This window comes from Eulemur rufifrons, chromosome 1 (assembly GCF_041146395.1).
Source record: "Eulemur rufifrons isolate Redbay chromosome 1, OSU_ERuf_1, whole genome shotgun sequence".
Taxonomy (NCBI): Eukaryota; Metazoa; Chordata; class Mammalia; order Primates; family Lemuridae; genus Eulemur; species Eulemur rufifrons.
Window position 1 is genome coordinate 38,890,087 of NC_090983.1, and position 15,776 is coordinate 38,905,862.

Here is a 15,776-nt window from a genome sequence, read left to right on the forward strand (position 1 = left end):
AAAATCAAATTACAAATTGCTTTGTCCTTGACATTAAAAATCCTTCCTTCTTTACCCAGTCATTTCTGTTTAGCACGTTTACCCCTCGTAAGTTAAATTACGCTCTACCACACTGTGAACTAAGGGGTTCAATTGTTATACAAGAAATGGATCCATACCGGGATGTTCATTTTGACACTCACCTAATCCTTGTGCCCTTGTTCAGAATTCAATCTTCTTTCATCTAAGTCTTTCCATTGTTGTGAATTTTTTCAACACATTACTTTAAACACCTACTTGAAGTGTTATTTACTTGGGCATTATCCTCACGCATTTTTTTAATTCATCAGACACAATACCTATATTGTCTATTGTCTGCAATTCTTGACTTTTAAACAGCGGTCCCCAACCTTTTTGGCACCGGGGACTGTTTTCATGGAAGACAATTTTTCCAGGGACAGGGGAGTGGGGGGATGGTTTCGGAATGATTCAGGTGCATTCTATTTATTGTGCATTTTATTTCTATTCTCATCATATTGTAATATATAATGAAATAATTATACAATTCATCATAGGTTGGGGACTCCTGCTTTAAAAACTGTTTAAGAGGAGCCAGTTGGACAAAGTCATCCTTGTTGCTGATTATATTACCAGCCAAACCCAAGCAGTTATGAAGTAGGCATTTGAATGTTACTTCTTCAAGTAGATCTAATACCTCTTCTCTGTTTCTTCCCTTTCTTTGAAAATCAATGTATGCTTACTTATTTTAATTGTACAAAATTATAACATTTTTATTTTTGTAACAAAATACAGAAATAGCATAGAATTTTGGCTGTCTTTCCCCATGCTTTGTGTCACAACTGACAGCACGGAGCTTTAGTAGCCTAAAGCAATACAGCAACAGTGCTGTGGGTCATATTTTTAACTTTAATGACAATCTGTAATTGCCTGCAGCCTGCCTTACTTCCAGCCCTGCTGATTTCTTGAGGACCTGTGATAACACAGCTTCAACTTGGTCCTCTAATCTGGCTTGTGCCCTCTTTTATGTATTTCTCATATTTTTTTTCAGGGTTATCAGGTCTTACAGTAAAGTAGTCAGAGTCTACAGCTCTACCTCCTTCTTCAGGGCATTCCAAAAATTAGAATTTCCTTCCAGCCTGTCTGCCTTTTCCTGTGGCTAGGAGTGGTGAAAGTTTGAATAGCAACAGCTTTGCTTCAAATTGAACTGCCTGATACCAACCTTGAAATCCCCTTTAGCTTTAATCTTTTTCAGACATTTGAAATTTTCAAAATACTGCTTGTCAGGGTTAGGTTCCTTTCCTCCAGTATAACTGGATCATATTTGGATGGCACTTGAAAGATGTTTTAGTTATTCCATCCGTTTTAGAAATATCACATTCATTGAATGTTTACAACGAACATGTATGTGTTCATTTATCCAACAAATGCTTATTGAACACCAACTATGTGTTAAGCACTGTCCTAGAAGGTGCTAGAATTCAACGAGGAACAAAGCAGACACAGTCACTGTCCTTTCAAAGGAGCTCACCGTTAAGTGGGGGCATATAATAGTTAGCACAATAGATCTGATTGCTAGAGAGAGAGAGGGCCTATGCTATTACCATTGAACAAAGAACCGTAATAAAGTGAGGGCCAGCATGGAGTGCTGGTAAAGAGGAGGTCAGAGCCACATGGCCTGGTTCAAACCCTCCTCCATCATTTATTAGCGGAGACTTTAGGCAAGTTGCTTAACCTCACTGCGCCTCGTTTGCTTCATCCGTAATTTGGGGGCAGTACTGGTTCTACCTCAAAGGTTTGTTGTGAAGATCAAATAACTCGATATTGTAAAGCCCTTAAAACAGTGTCTAGCACATAAAAACTGATATGAGAGTATCTATAAAATTAAAAATAAATAAAAAATAGTAGGACAGCATTATGATCTGGGAAGTATGTATTGTTCTGGAAGTTCATTGCAAGTGCACCTATGCTAGCGTAGGAGAAATCAAGGAAGGCGTCTTAGGAGATGCTGAAACCTGAAGGAGTAGGTGTGGCCACCGCAGGGTGACAGAAAAGGGAACAGAATGGGATCTGTACAGCTAGAACCCAAAATGTCCATTAAAGACAACTAAAAATATCAAGGTTACGGTGTAGAGACCAACTTGAAAAAATTGGGGCTTTAAAATTCCAGCAAGCCAGAGGTCAAGAATGTATCTATTAAAAATGTAGCAAATTATAAACATTATGAATAAAACAGAATAATGTCCACAAATACTAAAATTCAGAAGATCCCTTTGATACTTGAAAGAGCAACTATAGAGCCAATGAAAGAAAGTGCTCCTACTTTCTCACTGCAAATTTAAGAAACTCATTTCCCAATGAAGTATCACAGATTCAAAATAAACAGTGGCTTCCTGAGAAAAATCTAAGATATTAAGATATTCTGGAGATACAGCCCTACTTCTGAAGCTGGTGCCACCTCCCCCAACCCTAGGGGGAAAAAAATTAAAAAACCTGAGTTAGTTGGAACAAAGGCTCATTCTTACAACAGCAGCTCTTCTTATCAAGTCTTCTTAGCAGCTTCCAGGAACTGAATACAGCTTTGCGGTTTATGCAATCCACACTACCTACAGAAAGATGAATGTCAATGGCTTAAGTGTTACCCTTCCAATCAGTGATCTAAAACAGACTTCATGTTTTACCCTAGGGTATTATTCTGTTTCCATTAGGTTGAATCATATGAAACTGCCATTTTTGTAAGTCAAAAATGATTGAGTACTAACATTTTCATATGGTTAAACCTAATATATATTATGGGAAATGTTTAGTTTGTTGTGATGCCTTTTGCTGAAAGATAAACCACAAGGGTTGCAAGTGGACTCTCAATCTCCCAGTGAACAGTTAAGTAATGCAGAGCTTAGCACTTCATGGTGAAAATTTCTTTATGCATATGCTCTAGCTGCTGGTAAATGTGTCTCCTTACAGAGAGCCAAAGTGGGCCTTTTTATAAATTCTACCCCTTTAATACCAGTTCTTTTCTCTGAAGCTACCCAGAACAAGTCGTATTCCTCTCCCACCAGAGAATCCTGGACACCCCACACATTCTTATCTTTCTAGTTCTGTGTCATCAACAAGTGTGATTAGCATGTCCCCCATACTTTAACTCTAATCCATGACACAGCACTCTAGGTACACTGAGTCAGCCTGCTGAGATTCAGCCCAGAAGCACTCAGTCCACATAGCGTTCTCTAACTCCTTAGACGTGAGATACCATACACCCATGTGACATGTTCAACAGAAAAATACTTTGCATGCTTTTAAAGAAAGGTATTAGGACTGTGTACCACAATTCTGTGATGACATTAAGTTGATGTCATCATTCCAATTATGCAGATGATGGCATGGTGTTTGAGAGGATTAGTTGCTGGATCTACGGTGAATGCTTTGGCTGCAAACAACAGAAAATAAGACATAGCAGCTAGACAGTAAAGACTTTAAAAATTATTTCACATAGGTATATGTATACCATGGAGCACTACTCAGCTATAAGAAACAATAGTGATATAGCACCTCTTGTATTTTCCTGGATAGAGCTGGAACCCATTCTACAAAGTGAAGTATCCCAAGAATGGGAAAATAAGCACCACATGCACTCACCATCAAATTGGTTTCACTGATCATCACCCAAGAGCATAGTTAGGAATAACATTAATTGGGTGTCGGGCAGATGTGGCGGGGGAGGGAATGGGTGTATATATACATAGTGAGTGTGATGAGCACCGTCTAGGGGATGGATACGCTTGAAGCTCTGATTTTGGGGGGGGCAAGGGCAATATACGTAATGCAAACTTTTGTACCCCCATAATATCCTGAAATAAAAAAATAAATAAATAAATTATTTCACATAATTAGACTCATGGAGACAGGTGGTGTGGGAGCTCCAGGATGTTAGGATGTGGGATGGTATCTCTGAAATTCTCTCAGTTCCCTTTTGTTGTCCCAAAATCGCTGCCGCAGCTCTAACAATCTTGCCCTGACATGACAGCATCCAAAGGAGGAAGCAAGGAGATAGAGGAGGAGAGGAGAAAATAATGCCATTATTGCCCAGTTGCCTTCTTCTCAGGAAGGACAAACTTTGCCAAGTATCACTTACAGCTCATTAACCAAAATGAATCACTCGTCTTTACCCTACACTGGTGATTCTCACAATGTGGTTCCCAGAACAGCAGCAGCAGCCTCACCTGGGAATTTGTTAAACATGCAAATTCTCAGGACCCACCCAGACTTACTGAGTAAGAAACTCCAAAGTCAGGGCCCAGGATTCTGGGTTGGCACAAGTTCTCCAGGTGATTCTGATGCATGCTGGTTTTGAAAGCCTCTGTCCCAGTCACTGGCAAAGTAGAGCTTGCTCAGCCCAATCATTATGCATCTATTGGAACGGAGCATATTGTTGCCTAAACTAAAATTGGGCTTTTGATGGCCAGAAAGGGAGAAGAGAAGAGCATCAGGGAGGAGTGGAAGTGGAGAAAAAGGAAGAAGAGGTGGAGCAGAAGGAGCAACAGGAGCAAGGGAGCCCAAATCATCTGCAAACGGGAACACAACTCAGGTTGAGCCTGTATTTGAGGAATGTCTAAAATTATTGATTTTTGCAGAACAGAGAGAGTTAATACAACTAATAAATGCTGGAGGAAATCAGTGTTCTAATGAAAAATAGACTTGATTATTCTCCTGCAAATGTAATTTAAGAGTGTGATAAGTACTATACCATGACATATTTGCCAAAAAGGGATACATACTGCAAAAACTCAATAGCTAATTAGAACTTCAGTAAAGTGCCAGATTTCATATGGAGTGTATGTGTGAGGTGGGGTAAAGAATGTCATTTAGCTAAATGCAAATTAGTTGTTTTGCATCTCTTTCTACTGATGAAGAACTGGTTTTACTTCTGCCACACAGTATTCTAGAATGCACAAGTTTAGTTTCCAACCATACAGAGCCACACTGCCCATGGTGGCAGCCACCAAGCACATGTGGCTACTGAGCACTTGAAATGTAACTAGTATGAATTGAGACATGCTGTAAGTATGAAATATACACTGGATTTCAAATACATAGTGCAAAAATAAGAATATATCATATCATTAATTTCAATTTTACATAGATAACGTTGAAATGATAATATTGTGATTTGTTGAGTTAGATAAAATGCATTATTAAAATTAATTTTACCTTTTTATTTTTATCTTTTTAGTGTAGAACACTTTTTAGTGTAGAACATTTTAAATTATACATGTGATTTGCATTGCATTTCTATTAAATAGCACTGATAGTTTATATTTTTGATTTAGTAAATTGAAATCATGAAACCTTTTCCAAATACCAATCAGGCAAGTCAAAAAATATATAGGTGGAATTTGTAGTTGCCTCTGTGCCTGTGACCAAGGATCTGAGAGATTCTGGAGGGAAAAACACTCCATCCACAAGTTCTTTAGTACCTCTGATAGTTAATGTCTTTAAATTAACCACATTTTTCCCTCAGTATCTTCACTTATCATGTAAATGTACTCATGAGAGGACCTAACATATTAAGCACACATGAACTGGGGATGGGAAAACACTTTCCAGGATCTTCAGTTTCCATTTGTTCACTCTTCTAAAAAAAATTCATCTGGCCAAGACCAAGTGCAGTCAAGATGTTGATCCAGCCTCACACTCTCACTTCTCCTTTTGTAAAAGTTCTCCAACCACTTAAAAAAGTACATAGATAGATAGATAGATATCTCACCCTTCACAAATATTACAATGATACATTTCCTGGAGTGGCTTTAGGGAGATATCTAATAATGGATCTTTTTGGTGTTGGTGTTGAGAAAGAGAATGGGTCAATATGTGGATAAGAAATTCTTCAGCAAGTTGTTCAGGTGGTTTTTTTGCTTCCAACAAAATGAAGGAAGAATCTAATCCAGTTTTCCACTGAGGGTTTATTTTTAAATGTTTTTAAGGAGAAATCACTAAGTAATTTTTTTTTGCATATAATTCAGAATAAGTTCAAAAAATTGAGAGACATTTTCATGACAATATTCTTTCCAATGCCAAACTCTTTATTTATGTGAACAAGGTTTGTCAGTATTTGCACCTATAAAATAAAAAATGAGGTATTATTGATGCTGAGCCTGGTGCCATTTTAGCTCTAAGTACTACACATTAAAGGAAACTAAGCTAAATGAGTTTTTAAAGTCCCATACATCTCATTTTAAAATGCATTTCAAATAAAATTATACTTTTAATGTTTAATAGTTATCACAGTTTGTGATATATTTATGTCAAGTCTATGATATAATATTTTCAATGGTAGCTCTGCTGGAGGGGAGGGTAATTTTAACTTGGAGCCTTATGGAAATTTTTCAAAATGTTAACTTTAATTAATAATTTTTTTAAAGAGAAATATGATAAAGTAATCAATAAACCTAAAATTATGCGAGAGAAATAGAATGGAAGCTGGAGTTCAAGGAGGAGAAGGAATAATGTAAAATGACCACCTGCTAGAAGAGGGTATGTTCATATATTTCTTAAGTGGATAAAGGTAGGTAGGTCTCAAATCTCATAGTTTCTAGTTTCATTGGACTCAATAAAGTATTAGCTTTATTTTAAGATATAAAAATTTGTAACATGTAGAAAATTACATTATTTGAAACTACTTAAACTTGTATTGAAACATTTTAGATGTCAACTCAAAACTATGCAAACCAAAACAGAAATTTTCTAAATGATGTTAGTGTGCATGTGGGAGGTTCTCAAGACAGCGTGGTTCTCAACCCTGCCTGAATCAAAGCCACGAATGCCCAGACCCCACCCATGAAAAATGAAGTCCCAATCTCTGGAAACATCCCCCCTACCTTGCCCACCCTCATGATGTTAACAGGCATCATGGTGGAGAAGTACTTCCAATAGGTGAATTAGTTTCTCCTCTCACATTGCCCTAGGACAGGTGGGGCCTGAAAAAGTAGACAGTTGCAGGGCAATGAAAAGAAGGAACCTAAAAGAGGAGAAATAAGCAGAGAAAAACAGCAGGAAACAAAGGGCATTGAAAGCCATCTCAATTTTGCCAAAGGATAGTTCTGCCTCTGATCAATAATGATTTAGTTATTATTACCAGTGACTCTTGGAAAGTATATTTATTCTTTTTTTGCATTGTTATACTATTTTACAAAGTAAATGTTCAATGGATGTCATTTTAATGAATTAATTCTTGTTATTTATCTGATAATAAAACATCTTTTATCTAATGAATATTAATTCTTACCATTTTTATGCCAGTTCCTCCTCCACAATCTTCTCAATATTCAGTCCAAGAGAGTAGCCTCATCCTTGTTTCAGTTTTAATGCTACAAATGCCAAGAACTCAGGAATAGATACTTTTCTCCACCTGTTAGAAAATGCCTGCTACTTTGCCACAGTATATTTCATTTCAGGGGTCTACCATAATGCTTCTCATATGTATATGTTTATTCATCCCTTTTTTTCTTTTTTAACCACCTTGTAAGTAGTAAATTGCATACTTTTCTGACATCGCTGAATTCTGACATTCCATGGGTAATTGATATTGTTGTTTTGATGGCTTGGCTGTGGATGTTTGATGAAAATTCCTTTAAATAGTAGCTCACTTGTGGGTACTAAATAATTCTACATAACCTTCAAAGGCTGCCAGAAGGTGCTTTCTTGAAATTTTATCATTTCATGAACAAATGTGAAATCCTCGGTCAAGTCATGGGTTTCTTTATATTTATTGTTTTGGAAGCCATTCCCAATTTGACAGGCTACAGCATACATACGCTATGAATGTTTTCTTTCAGTTCACCTAAGCACAATGCTGATGACAGCAGCCAAAATATTTCCTCACTAGAGGAAAACAATTTATTGTGCAGTACAGTTTCTCGATTTCGTACAAAACTTTTCAAGTCAAGAAAAAAATAGGATGCCCTTAAAGTAGCCAGCATATCCTTCTTATCACAATCCTCAACTAGGCAAATACTTTAAAGAAAGTATTGAATTTAGCTGGCTGCACCTGTCTTCATAGTGAAGGCACCCCACATCATTAAGCAAAATCTCTGATGCTTAACAGACAGTTTTATTCCTTATCTGACAAATTTGACAGGAGCCACGGTGTTCACTAACCCCTGATACTTTCTTTGAAGCCCTTCTTTTACATGAATCGCTCCTGCCTTTGAGGCTCCTGAAAAGTTTTTATCAACCACAGTAATTGAGGATGATATTAGGCTGTTGGCTTTGTCTAGCTTTTGTTTTTGAAGACTAACATTTCATGCCGGAATGTCATCAACAGGGGAGAAATTAGAAAACCAGGGCAGCAGCCCTGGCGTGGTGGCTCACGCCTGTAATCTTAGCCCTCTGGGAGGCTGAGCCGGGAGGATCACTTGAGGTCAGGAGTTCGAGACCAGTGACCAGCCTGAGCAAGAGCAAGACCCTGTCTCTACTAAAAATAAAAAAATTACCTGGGTGTGGTGGCGTGCACCTGTAGTTCCAGCTATTCCAGAGACCGAGGCAGAAGGATCTCTTCAGCCCAGGAGTTTGAGGTTGCTGTGAGCTAAGAAAACCAGGGCAGTCTGTATTTAATCATGTAGAAGTGGCAAATCGGCTAAAAGGTTTCACGTAACCTGAGTTTGATAGGGAACTGCAACTCCAGGCCCTCCCTTTCGTTTTCTCTATTCTCTGCATCCAAATGTTGCCAAACCTAAACGAGTTCATTCCTCTGTTCCACTACCCTAGCGCCTGCCCCCTCCCGCCAGGCTCCACACCCCTCACCTAGATTGCTGTGACAACTGCTCACGGGTGTCCTTGCCTTGGGCTTTTCTTCTCTCTGATTTGTTTTCCTCCATACCATTGCCTGTGTTATCTTCACAAAGCACAGCTCTGATCATATAATTTCCTTTCTTAAAAGGTTTGGAGGGCTTCTCATTGCATAGAGAAAGAAGCCCAAACTTCCTTGCCCGGCTTTCAAAACTGTACGTAGCTGAGCCCCCAGCTTATCAGGTTCAACGTTTGTAAAGGACCTCATTTTTCAGGCACTCGTGTAAACACCAAGGTTACAAAAAGTAATAAGAATATTAAGCATTTGTTGGTATTCAGGGGAAAAAAAGAAGAAAATATGTTTCTCCTCAGGAGTTCTCATCTGGTGGGAAGGTAGGCACATAAACGGAATACCACGCTACAGCTCAGTGAGGACACACGACAAAGCGTGTAGAGCAGCACGGGGACAGAAGGAAGGAGCGGCTAGTTCTACTCTTGACCTTCACTCGCACATACACTCTACCTTTTGGTCCCCAACACACCTTGGACAGAAACTCTCTCCTCAAGCCCTGTGGGCCAATCCACAATCCTTAAAGCTACCCTGCACTTTCCTGCTCCGCACCATTGCTCGTCTGGTCCTCTTCATCTGGAAGCTTTTCTCCTCCAGATCCTTCTGCCTCTGACCTAATTCTAATTCTCTATCAGATTCTCACAGATTGCCCCAACGAGATTAATCTCCCCCATTTCCTTACTGTGTATTTAGTGTCATTAAACTCATGTCATAATATTTTATATTGCTACTTGTTTAGAGAGTTTTTTCCCCCCACTAAATTTTGATGACCTTAAAGGTAAGGATTATATAATTTTTTTCCTTTAGGTTTCCCAAGATTCCAAGAACCTTATGCATGGATAATCTCCAAGAAATATTTGATGATATGCAGTGAATGCTTTAGAATCGGACCTTGACAAAGTAGTACCTGATGTAGTGCCTCTTCTTATTGAAATTCTATGTCACTGTTTTCCATGTCATGTTAAGGTTTAGTTTCAAATACCCACTTAAGGTTTTTTGCAGCTTCTCTAACCAGATGGCAAGGCAGCTCCCTTTTAGCCAGCAACGTAGAGTGGGGGAAGAAAGACAACGTTCTCTCTGCACTCTGCAACCGCAGGTTTCCTTGGCTATGCCTTCTCTGACGGTCCTTGATCCAAATGGCAATGCTGTAACCATGGTAGACACTGAGCCACAAAGAAGCCACAATTATGGAGATGGGTAGGCCAAAAATAAGTTCTCATTAAATACTTGCTAATTAAATGGCTTGGGTAAATTCCAGGTTTGTGAACTACTATTACCGTCTTCTGCTTTGGAGAGAGGTATTCTTGGGCTCTAGGACACAGAAGCTGTGTCTGTGCAATGACAAAATAGCCATCAATTAAGTTTTTGAAAAATATCAATTCTCAATCCAGTGGGGAGAAAAACATCAAAAAGGTTTTGGAACTCCCATAGACAATATAGTTGTCTAACTTTGATTTTCTGCTTTTCAACTTTGTTTTTTGTTATCTAGTAGACAGGAAACATTCTGAGGGTAACTACCCGGTATAGAGGCTCAGCCTGCACAATTACTCAGTATTTGGGAAGTTAAAATAAATGTATGAAAGCTAAAGTTAATTTATTGTTGTCAAATATTATAATAAAGCAAGGAAGCCACATGACTTGACTGATTTCTAAATATTACCTATAACCAGGGCTGTATACTCAGCTGATGAGAAAACCACTGAGAATTAGTGTGTCCAGCAGTGTAGGCAAGTAGGCCAATGGGAAATCCACTTTGAATGAAGAAGAGATTTTCATTGGGAAATTAATTTTTTTTTAAAAAGTTGAAAAGTAAGCTTATATCTATGATACTGCAAAAGGAAGTCCCAGAGTCTTAGGATCTAAATCACTTACAGAGTATATAACTCCTTAGGTTTACCTGTGGTGTTTAGAAAGATATGCAGGTAAAGTCTGTTACCAGAAAGAAAATGGCCTTATTGTCAGATCATCACCAACACCAATGGGGTCCGGGTGATGGTGCCCAGAATATTTCTTTCCTTGTCCCACCCATCCTCATCAGACCATGCCATCCTCCTCACAGATCATCCTTCTTCTGCTCTTCTGCCTCCTCTTCCTGCTCAGCCTCTCCCACTCCCTCAGGCTTTTCTGCATCTATGCCCCCACCCACTGGGTCTCAGTTTTGGAAGTACTAAGCTTTGTTTCTGTCTTCCTTGCAGATTCACTTCCTTGTGGAGCCTCCCCATGGGTTGCTGGCGAAGACTCCGTTTCAGAAGATGCAAAGTGGTGGCCCCGGGTTGAAAGCAGACTAAAAACACCTTTAGCTTTGGCCTACACAGTGCATGGATGTTTTAAATTAGTTGCCATCGTTAAAAATCAGGAAATTATCAGCTTCTTTCCTTAAAAAATTCGAATATGCACATCGCCACAAGAAAACTGAGGAATGACTGCTCACGTTTTGATGGATATGTGCTTTTTGGTTTCCTCCATTTTTCGCAGCTGCCCACTGAAATCATTTACATTTTATGCTCATTGTTATAGGTATTCAAGTTGGATGTTTCCTGCCTTAGGTCTTCCAGTTTTCTCAAACTAAATCGTCTGTGAGAGAAATAAAACTTTCTCTTATTGCTACTGACCAGCTCTCATAGCATAATATGGACTCATTTACCTTAAAAAAAAAAAACAAAACTGTGTCTCTGCTCTGTCTTTCTGAAGATCTTCTCAAGGGGAAAGGAAATCTGATTCTATGACAATTATAAATGAAAAACTTTTTTTTTAAGAGATGGGGTCTGGCCCTGTTGCCCAGGCTGGAGTGCAGTGGTGTGATCATATCTCACTATAACCTCAAACTCCTGGGCTCAAGCAATCCTCCTGCCTCAGCCTCCCAAGTAGCTGGCACTATAGGCATGCACTATCGCATCCAGCTAATTTTTTCAATTTTTTGTAGAGATGGGGGTCTCACTATGTTGCCTAGGCTGGTCTCAAACTCCTGGCCTCAAGCGGTCCTCCTGCCTCAACCTCCCAAAGTACTGGGATTACAGGCATGAGCCACCACGCCCAGCCTAAAGTGAACAACTTTTTAAGACCCACTTATTTTGTCAAATCATTTGGGTACCACAGAAGTAGTTATTATGTAATATATTAATTAATTACTAATGTGTGTTGAAACAAATGCATCTTCCACAGAAAAAGAAATCAAAGTGTAGGCACTGGAAAAATCTAAATCTGTAACTACTTTTACCTTTTCTTTTTTAATATAAGTAGAGAGTTTATGTGGGCCAAATTTGAGTATGGCAACCTGGAAGATACAGATTCAAGCTGCCCTGAGTACATGTTTCCAAAACCTTTACTTTGGTTTCTGCCTCCAGAATAAATCCAAATCTTCTGACCAAGAGAATGCAAAGCCCTTCAATCTGTGATCTGTCTCTCCAGAATTAGCTCCCACTTTGGATGCTAGCACTCTAGTCCAAGTCAGCATCATCTGTTGCCTGATTAACCGCAATAAACTCCAAGAGATCTCCCTAATTTGCATCTTCTCCCTCCACACTCCACAGTCCCTTCTCCACACAGCAGCCTAAGTGTTCTTTCTAAAATGTAGTAATAGTCCGGACATCACTCCTCTGCATAAAACCCCCCAATGACGTCCCATTGCATTTGGAATAAAACCCAAAACAATTGCCACAATCTTCAAGACGCTACGTGATCTTGCCTCCATCTCTCTCTCTCTCTCTGCCCTCCACTGGCATCACTGTCACCATTGGCCATGACTCTCCAGCCACGCTGGCCCTTCTGTTCATCACACAGGCCTGTCTTACCCATGACCTTACAGTGACTTCTCCCTCTGCCTTCTCAAGGCTGGATCCTTCTCATTATTCTGGTCTCACATCAAATTTCATTTCTTCAGAGAGGTCTTTCCTGACCCACCATTTTAAAGTATAATAACTTCTCCCAACCCTGCCACTTCTCATTTCAATTTTATTTTTGTTTTGTAGCATGTCTCACTGCTGAGTTATCTTATTTGTTTACTCGTGTACTGTTCGTTTCTACCCACTGACACAAACGCTCCACTGAGCTCGGGTGCCTGTCTGCCCGTTCAGCTCTCTACCTCCAGCCCCTGCAGCAGCCCCAGGCACATAGTAGTTGCTCATTGTATAAAGTTTGCACCTACACCTTGTTCACCAAACTGAGGAAGTTTTCTCCCTACAAATTTCCCCTACCTTTTCCCATTTCTCCACTTTTACTCCTGCTATTCTCTTAGTCAAAACTTCCCTTTGCCAGTTTCTCGTATTGTCTAAATTCTGCCTGTCCTTAAGATCCAACTTAAATATCATTTAATCCATAAAAATTGTGCTCATCCCTCAAACTAGTTGCTGTCTCCCTCCTCTGAACCTATGAAACTCCTCTTATTTTTTGATATGCCATTTGGCAAATTATGGTATATATTTTAGTAATCCATACAGCATCTTATGCACACCTCAAAATGATTAGCTCCATAACCATTTATCTTTCTGGCCCTAGCACCTAGGACAGTGGTTTGCCTTACACAAAGTGGATACTCAACAAGGGTTTTATAATAAATAAGTTGAATGAATTAATAATGCATCTATGATGTTCTACTCCTAGAGACATAACCCTATGAGAAATGAAAAGGGTACCCAAACTTCAAGGGACTTTTTAAGCAAATGGGCACTCCTCACCAATTTCTTGGAAGACTGAGAACATAAACAATTCCCTTCAGATTTTTCTGTCACTAACTTTAGTTACCTTGTTCAAAACTTTGATTCCCATATAAGCCAACAAGTTTTGTGTTCCAGTTCCAATACCGAAATTCTTTTGTGAAAAAGTTAGCAAGTGACTCACTGAAATGTCATTTGAAAGAGAAAAACTTGCAGAGCTGCCTCAGTGGATGGGGCCAATAGTGACCCACTGAACCAAATCAATAGAGCTCTGTGGAAGTAGTTATTCAAAGATCTTCATCTTTATATTGACACAAGAACAAAAATATGGAACCCAATATTCAGATGGCAAGTAAACAATGTTATTGTCACTTTCAAGTAGAAAAAGCATAATTTGGTTTCTACAAAGACATGGGAAATATTGGTGTGAAGGGGAATGCTTTAAAGTCAACTTAGACCTCAAACCATAAACTACATGTTACAGAAAACAAAGTATGAGATCAGTCTCTAACAATTTTTAATTCATTATTTAATAATAACAAGAACTAAATTACAAAGTGCTTCATATATGTCAGGCACAGTTCTAAGTCCTTCCTTACATATATCAATTCATTTCATAAGCCACAAACCCTGTATGTATTATTACTATTTTATTATCATATATTAAATTATGAGAGAGAGATTATCACATTATCGTCATCTCCATGTAATGTATGGGGAAATGAGGCACAGAAAGGTTTAGTCCTTGTCCAAGGTCACCCAGCTGGTCAGGGGTAGCTCTGGGATGTGAATCCAGTCATTCTGGTTCCAAAGTCCATACCCCTAACCATTTCATTGTTCCTCTTCTCTTATCCTTTAATTTTTCCAAAATATCTCGTTCACCTAAAAAGCAAGCCTAGCTCTTTTTAAAGTCAGGATAACGGTTTTGTTAAATCCACAGAAGAAAGTTCACTGCAAATTTCTAAAGATGACAGAAAACGTCTTTCTGTTCTGATGCATGACCGTTAGGAACTCCACTGGCAGCAAACCTCACAACCTTGGCGCACTCGAGAGCATCCCAGCAGCACAGGAGCAGCACCTGTGTCCAGGTGTCCTCAGGGTCTTACTCTAACTGACCTCCCAGCTGCATAGGAAGAGTCAGTCCGAACCTCGACAGGCCTAATGAAATCACTCTTTTCTGTAAAGACTATTTCCAGATTGGAGAGCAAAATTAAACCTAGTAAGAAAGCTTTTTAGAGAAAGAACATTCTGCTGTGTTCAAGTGAAACTACATTTCTACTTGAAGAAAGACTATTTCTTAGGCAACTATAATGACTATTAATATATCATGCTACTCAGACTCTGACCCAGAATGGTGGGTCTCTAACCCCGTAGAGGGGTAGCTGTGAGGACATACCTTCAGAGGCAGGTCTGCACACAAGAACACTACCAGACTAGCTCAGGGGGTTTCTGTAGACTCTTTCTAGGTTCCATCTCTTCCTTCCTTGTCAGTCCTCTTCCATTCTCATCTAGGCATCCCCACATGCTGTGCTCCTTGCCCTGGCCTCTGGCTGGGTAACCTGATTTCCAAGCACCCTCTCCTTATTTCTAACTTAATCCTCCAGGTCCTATTTCCTGCCCTCCTTCTCAGCATAAGCAAGGGCAAATTTTTAAAATCACTCCTTGACATCTATCTACACTTGTATTCTTCTTTTCTCTGATCACAAACAAAAAACGTCTTTCTACTTTGTTTCTTCCAGGGTTTTCCAACCTCCCACCCATTTAAAAAAAAAAAAAGGTCTATGTAACTGATTCTTACCCTATAAAGTTTTCAGCCATATATAAATCACCACTCAAAGAAATATTATCTTAAACTTAAGGGTTTAATAAAATATATATAGCTACCTTGAACTTTAGATTAAATTTTATTACTTCGAGAGAAGTATGCAAATTCCAAGTAACAACTCAAGAGAAAAGAAAAATGAAAAAAGCCATTATTTTTTCAATTATTCCAAAGAACTTTATATCAAAGTCACTTTGATTTAAAAACTTCAAAGGCACACAAATCCCATTTATTGAAAGGCCAACCAGTCAGCAATATTGATAAAACTATTCTTATTCTTTAGAACAGATTAACCCTGGGTTTTAACCATCCTACAACTTCTCAACATGCTCTTAGTTCATATTTGTCATCCGCAGTCAATTCCTTTGCTCTTAAACATTATATGCTAACTAGTATTGAATAGGATTTTTGTCACCACCTTGAACATACTATTCTGGGATTAGACTGCACA